Source organism: Aedes albopictus, chromosome 1 (genome assembly GCF_035046485.1).
Source record: "Aedes albopictus strain Foshan chromosome 1, AalbF5, whole genome shotgun sequence".
Lineage (NCBI taxonomy): Eukaryota > Metazoa > Arthropoda > Insecta > Diptera > Culicidae > Aedes > Aedes albopictus.
This window is the reverse complement of record NC_085136.1, coordinates 10,893,955-10,901,660: the sequence shown is the minus strand read 5'-3', so window position 1 is coordinate 10,901,660 and position 7,706 is coordinate 10,893,955.

Here is a 7,706-nt window from a genome sequence, read left to right as displayed (position 1 = left end):
CACCTCAGACCCTCCGAAACCTTAGAAAACGCTGCGTAACGCCTCCGTAACGTTTCTGAAATCCGCTGAAAATGCTCTGAAGCTTCTTGGAATGCCTCCAAAATCCCCCTAAAACCTCCGGGAACCTCATGTAACGCACATCAGGATCTCCGATACCCCAGAAAAAGCCATGTAACGCCTCCAAAAACCCCCAAAACCCCCAGAAACCCCATGATTTTTAGCTAAGTTCTGTAAAAAGCAGTTGAAAGCTAATAGAAAATGGGTTGTATTACCGCTCTCATCTTAAAATTTGTTCGACACTGCCATAAGTTTATATTCATTTTTTTTTTTAATTGGCAACTTTGGATTAAGTCTACATACATTTTTTTTTTCTTTTAAAACATGTTCTTTGACTGACTTTCTTTGGAATGAATAGGGTTTTGAAATCGGACGCAAATTGGCGGAGATATAGGCCTAAAAAAATTGTTTTTGAGGGGTTGACCCCAAACTTTTGATCGGGAGTGTATATTCTTGATGTTGTTTTCCGTAGGAAGCATGTGCGTGCATGTTGCACGTCAGTTCCTTTTCTATCTCGTTCTGGCAAAACTCTCAATGAAATTTTCAAAGAAATCTGGTGGAAATTTTCTGCAGAAAATCCTTGGAGAAATCCTTAGAAAACATAGCAGGAATCCATCACAAAATACTTAGACAAATCGGTAGAAGAGCTTTGGGAAAAATCTTAAAGAAATTTCCGGAGGAACTCCTGTAGGAAACATCAGAGAAAGTTCTGAATTCTAGTAATTTTTTTGGAGGAATCCAAAGTGTTTGGGATAGGCAACTTTTTTTTCTGTCACAGAAAAGTTCACAATTCTGTAATTTTTCAAAGAGTGCCTAAAAAATTCTCAAATTTTGACTGTTTATCAACCTATTATGTGTGCATCATTGATTAAAATTTGAGATCGAATGGTTCATCTTTCGCTAAGCTAGAACCATTCATATATTTTTTTTAACAATCATATCTCGGAAACCAGTGAATCGGATTGAATGAAAATTCGAACATTTATCAACGATATGTTAATATATATTAATGCTTCACGAGTTATTTAAACATAGGTACTTTTTGAACATTGAAAAAGTTATCATAAATTGACACTTTTTTGATCTTTCTCGAAAAAATGTGAATTTTTTATATCAATGCCACAAAAAAATACGGTAACATTCCGGTTCGATTCGTGCTAAAATCCGAGAAATGGGCCAATGGGAAGTGCCTTAAAAGTGAGTGAACTTTTTTTTGCGCACAGACATACATACATACAAACATACAGACATCATTTCAATTCATCGAACTGAGTCGATTGGTATATGTGCATGACCCTTTGGTGTACGAGAAAGGCAAAGCTTTGAACAATGTTAAAGAACTTAAGGCCAAATCAAGCAATTTAAATAAATTTTGTAGGACAATTCAAACACATGTCAAATACTTCTACTTAAATCGCAGTGAAAGTTCATCCACCATCTCACCAAACGATAATCTAAGCAGCAAGTCAAACGAAGCAAACCATGACCTTCCACAAACATAGCTTTTCGCCACGGCAGCATGGACCATTTTCTTTTTCTCCCAGCCAACCAAGACCATCCCAAGACAAAGTTGTTTACGCAAACTGAATAAATGAGGGCATTAGCATCTTGCAATCTGACCGCTACAGTGGCTCTTTGCCTCAAGAGGGGTGTAAATGCATAATGCAACAATTCTTCGCCGCCTGCCACCAGCATATCTATGTAGGTAGGAACCAACTGAAGAGAGTAGGTTAATCCCTTGTGCTACTTGCTCGGTCAGTTGAAGCGAAGAAGGCCAAAAAGTTGAACCGACCGAGACCGAGACCCATTCCGCCTCCCATTGAGGAATGTTTAAATTTTGCGGAAAAGTTTGCATCATCCGAAGCAGACAAAGTTTCCCCCCACCCATCCAGAGGCGAGAAGTCCAAGTCGAATCGGGGGCAATCAGTTTAAAGTAAATTGTTTGCCGAACGCTCGCTAAGTGAAACCGACTTGCTTCAAGTTTGTAGTTCGTGAGGTTTCTACTGGGTTGCTTTGATGGTTCTGGATTTACTGATGTTCGGTGATTGCTTCTGATTTTTATCGGCCTACTGCGTTGTTATGTCTCTTCGTGTATGCTAATTATTTCAAAGTAGGCATGTTTTTCACAAGTAGGGGAACAGAGCCCAAAATGCCAAGATGGGGTAAAATGGCCCAACTCATAAAATCATTCCTGAATGGGACTTGATCATTGATATAGGTGAACGGTGTCAATATATATTTGCATTGAACATTCTTCTAGATGCTAGGCCGCCAAACCCACGGAAAATCTTTTGATTTCCCAATGAAAATTGGCAACTTCCGGTTTTCCGTGCTTGCAATTAAGGTTTTCTGGTGATTTTATTACCAGCCAAGTGTTTCCAACGAGATTGAGCCACGCATGGAGACGCATGGTTTTTGATGTCTACGCTTTCCATGTTAGGGGTCATTCAAATATTACGATCATCGTTTTGCGGGGAGGTGGGTAACACTCCATGTATTGAGTAAACGAAAAAACGTGACAAAAAGGTGAAAGTGAGTCGAAAATGCCAGAAAACTGAAGGACGTAATTTTTTAATGTTTTCATGAAGTGGCATCTTACCCCATGGCAGATGGCCTTTTTGCACCACTTCCGTTTTACGAACCAGTTTTCGAAATCGCTAAAAATCAATGAAAGTGCAATAATTTAGTGAATATTTTTGCTGAAGCATCGAGCAAATATTGTCTAGTTGCTGTTACCACTTTGAAAGCCTAACAAATGAGGCTATATATCATTGAAAACGATGAAAGTTTGAAAAATGGCATATTGCCCCACTTTCCCCTACTCCGTAGACATTATGAAAAGTGCGCTCTAAGATGACGACGAGAAGTACCTACCCGGAACCAAACTCTCTTATCTTCCATCACGTGTGTGTGTGTGCATGTGGGTGTATGCTTCAGTGCTGTTGTAAACACATACGGTGTAATCCGCAACTGATGGCAGATTAAAGCTAGTTGCTGCTGCTGCTTCCAGTCCTTTGACATAGACATAGAGTCCTCTAAGTAGAAAGCAACAAGCTGTGAAACATCAGAGGAGAAGCCGTTTACGACGCATGATGATGGATAAACACAGGATCGCTGTCCTTGTGGGATCATCCATGTAATGTGCAAGCTGTACTCGACCGTTAACGGGCCCGACATGATGGCATGATGGCAAATGAGATCAAAGTTGTTGTGATGCACTTTGGAGTGGTAATTAGTGTTTGAGAAACGAGATGGGCTCCCAGTTGGCTTTGAGAGGAATGGCTTCGGATTGACTTTTGAAGGTTATGGGTTCAAGTTCTACTGTCAAGAGAGTTTATCGAATTAAAAGTTTACCTAGGTTATTTGACAGCAATCATTGTCGGATTAGCGTGGTTTAAACTGGTTCCGAAACACTACCGGTAAATGTGGCCTGAGACTATTTTCTTGCTGACCGTTCTTCGTGTTATAGAAGAAGCCGTAATTTAATGTGCAGCGTGTATACGTTTGGTTCCGTTCTGCATTTGAACACTTCCGTCGGGGCACCTGGAACCGGTTTCGGCACAGTATTGGTTTTACAAAGTATGGTCTACGATTTTTTTTCTTGTTAATCGTTCATCAGGTTACGTAAAACGTCATTTGATGTGTCTAATTCATGGGTTTGGATCTCCTTTACCCCTACCGGTTGTCCCCAATACGGCCGGAAACTTTTTTTTGCCAAAACAAGATACCTAAAAATCCGCGATTTGAAGTGTCGCATGCATGGTTTTCGTTCACTTTTATATTTGGCCATTACCAGCGGGACACCCGGAACCGGTTCCGGATCACTACCGATTGAGATATATTCTGAGAAAATTTTCCTGCTTACTGTTCATCAGGATATTAAAAAATCCATCATTTGATATGTCGCATGCATGGATTTGGTTATTTTTTATATTTGGCCAGCTCCGGTGGGACATCTGGAACCGGTTCCAGAACACTACCGCTTCCAATATGGTCTGAGAATGCTTTCCTGCTTACTGTTCATCAGGTTATCAAAAAAGCCACTATTTGATATGTCGCATGCATGGGTTTAGTTCACTTTTGTGTTTGGCCACTTCCAGCGGGACACCCGGAACCGGTTCCGGGACACTACCGGTTCAGATATGGTCTGAGACTACTTTTCTGCTTACCATTCATCAAGTTATCGAAAATGCCGTAGTTTGATGTGCCGCATGGATGGATTTGTAGCGTTTTCATGTATGGCCCATTCCTGGGGTACCGGTCCGGAACACCTAAATGGCCATAACTCCGGAACGGCTGGATCGATTCGAACCATTTTCAGTAGGAAACAATGGGACCAGATTCCGCGTCGAATGAATCGTCGGTCATTAAAATTGGTTGAGGTTTAGTTCAAAAAAGTGATGTGAGTTTTTTTGTCCACACACAGACACACTTAGTGTAAGGACTGTTCATTAAATAAAGTGGACATCTGCTTACCAATAGTTTGGAGTTAAAACTAAACAAAAAATCGTGAATTTTTGCTCAGTGTGTAAAAACATTGTTCACTTCGGCAACACACTCAAAGAAAACGGAAAAAGTTTGAAATTTCGAGCGATAGGTCGTATTAGCTTTGCGACTAGCAGATTAATTCTGCACAAATGGTGTTCCAAAAAGTTGTCGTTTCGAGAATTGGCTTACTAATACACTTCCGGGACCGCAATTTATTCACGCTAAGCAGTGGACAGATGTGCCGGATGATGTAGGGTACATCAGAACTGAAAAATTTGGGAAAAAGTTTTTAGTGTGGCAAGCCAATTGTTCATGTGGCTTAAAGAGTTCTTCGTATTTCACAACGGGAACAATCAACGGTGAAAATAACAGAAAGGAATGCATCAAAAAACGACTTCTACTTATCTACCGAAAAAATACGGATCCTTTTTTGTTTTAGGCGGATCTGGCATTCGCTTATTACGCTTCTACTACACTAGAGATGCTCAAAACGGAAAAAGTCGATTTTGTCGAAAAATGTCAAAATCCACAAAACTTCTCTGAACAGCGTCCTGTGGAAAGATACCGGACAATAATTAAGCGGCATTTTAAGAAAGATGGAAGAGAAGCAAGTTCTGTTGACTGATTCAAACAAAATTGGCCTGCGGCACAACGAAAAGTTACGGAGAAAGTTGTGCAGAATCTAATGGGAGGTATCAAGAGGAAAGTCCGAGCGTTATTCCGAAAAGCGAAGTAAATGTTCAAACTCACGTGAATTTGGCCACATGTATGTTGATTGTCATTTATAAAAAATAAACTTATGAATTTGTTCGAAAATACATATTTTCTATTGAAAAACAGATGTCCACTTTCTTTAATGAACAGTCCTTACGAGAAAGGCAAAAAGGGAATTGTTTCACACCGTCAATGTATGGTAACCATACAGCACAAACAATTCAGTAATCAGCATAAAACGGTTTTATCTACTGATCAAACGATTTACATAAATTAACAAAGTCATGCTTAGGGCATTTTTCGATTTGTATGATTTTATTCACACAAAAAACTAACTGCAACGCAATTAACTGTGCACAACAAGGCCAACTCAATTAAACGCCAATTGGATTCCTAATTATGGCTTTATGCCTGCCCTGCACTGCACTCACTGAGCAATTCCTCACATCTATTAATTAGTTAAAATTGCTCACATATTTTCCATTACATATTTACATCGAATCACACCGGTACAGTCCAGTGGAGATTCTTGGAAACTGGTGTTTCAACCGAAACATGAACGTTTTTGAATTACTGAAAATTTGTATTTTCAAGGCTGTTTGATTAGTACTGGAACTGATCGAATTGTTCACAGTATTATGTTTATTTGCTGTGAAGGCGCGCTGTACGCTACGTATTTTAAACTATCATGGCATCGCAGGTAATGAAGCATATGCTTCCCCGGTTGTTCAATATTTGATGATTCTCATTATCAGTTGAAGCACATTTTGTTGCCAATGCGAATTAAGCCTGGAGCGCTATCAGGCATTTGCTGGTATATACATATTCATGCAGATTAAAAGGAAATTGCTGCAATTATTGGAAAAACATTATTTAATGCAGTCAGTCACACAACTGTATCGAAAATTAGAGACGTTCAAATAAATCGAAATATGTTTTCAAATACATTGTATTTCTTTTCTTTCAATAATTTATAAATAGTTGATATAGCTACTCACTACCGTATTTGAGAATCTCAGCCGGAAGTTCATCCTTCTCAGCAGCCTTGTTGTTCTTCAGTCCTCTAATGGCTGGCTTGACCTCGTCTAGCGTTGGAAGTTCAACAGCTTGTCCGACATCATCGATTCGAATTCTGTCAGTAGCTCTTCCGTTCGGGAACGTTAATAAATAACGTCTCCCAAATAATTACCATTTTGAACTTCCTTCTCCTCTATGTAACACCTTTTGTATGGGGGATATCTGAAATGTTTGTATGGGTCGTCACACTTCGCTGAACTCCTCTACCCCCTCAAAGTGTTATGTAATTTATGGACATTCCGTTCCCAGCGTTCAATAACATCTCGAAGTGCTCTCTCCTCCTGGTAGCCACCATTGTGTTATTTGTCAGCAAGTTTCGATTAAAGTCGCTGTACATGACGGAAAAAGCGCTGTTTTTCTCTCGACATTGACGGTTTCGTAAAATCTTCGCATATTGTTCTGTTCCAAATTCTCTTATCAGGATAGTTCCGAAATAATGCTGTATATAGCGAGGAGGCTGGTGATCCATGAAAATACCGAGAAAATCATGGGAATTCAAGGACATACTGCAACAAAAAAATGGTTTTTTTTTTTCAAGAAAAGCTGCTAGGATTTGGGATCACAGAGAAAAAACTGATTTCTCTGAAAAAAAACTATTGAAGAACATATTCAGAAGGCGTGGAAATATCTTCTAGGACATTCTTAGGAATTTTTTCAAGGACTTCTCTAAGCGGTCTTCCAAAGATTCCCTTCTGGAGTCCATTCTGTGATTCCTCCAGGAGTTCCTTCTGGGATTCTTATGGGAGTCAGTTTTGGTATTGCTTTTGAGGAGTTTCTATTGAGATTCCTTTAGAAGCTCCTTTCGAGATTTCTTTATTTCATTGAGGATTTCTTTCCATATTCATACATGAATGCCTAAATCTAGGATTCTACCTGAATTTCCGACAGCGCAGCGATGCCCTTAGAAATCTAGTTAGAAAGTCCTCTAGAATTTTTTTCTGAAGTCCCTTCTGTAATTTTTCAAGAAGTTTGTTCTGGGATTCTCCCAGGAGTCCTTAATGGTATTTTTTCATAACTCCCACTGGAGTTCCTTTCAAGATTCATTTTGAAAGTCCTTCGACATCCTTCAATTATTTCTTTACACGGGATTTCTCTAGGAATCCCATTGGAGAAGCCTTCAGAAGTTTTATCGGAGATCCCTGCAGAGATTCCATTCGTAATTTCTCCAGGTATTCGTCTTGAAATTTATGCAGGAATTCCTTTCTTGCTTTCTCCAAAAAAATATTGTCAGAATCCTTTAAAATTACCTCCAGGATTGCTCTTGTAACTTTATCGTGGGTTCCACCAGGAAGTCCTTCCTGAATTTGTTCAGAAAATCCTTACGCGATTTTTCCAGTAACATGGTCCGGAATTATTTCATCGAATCCTCC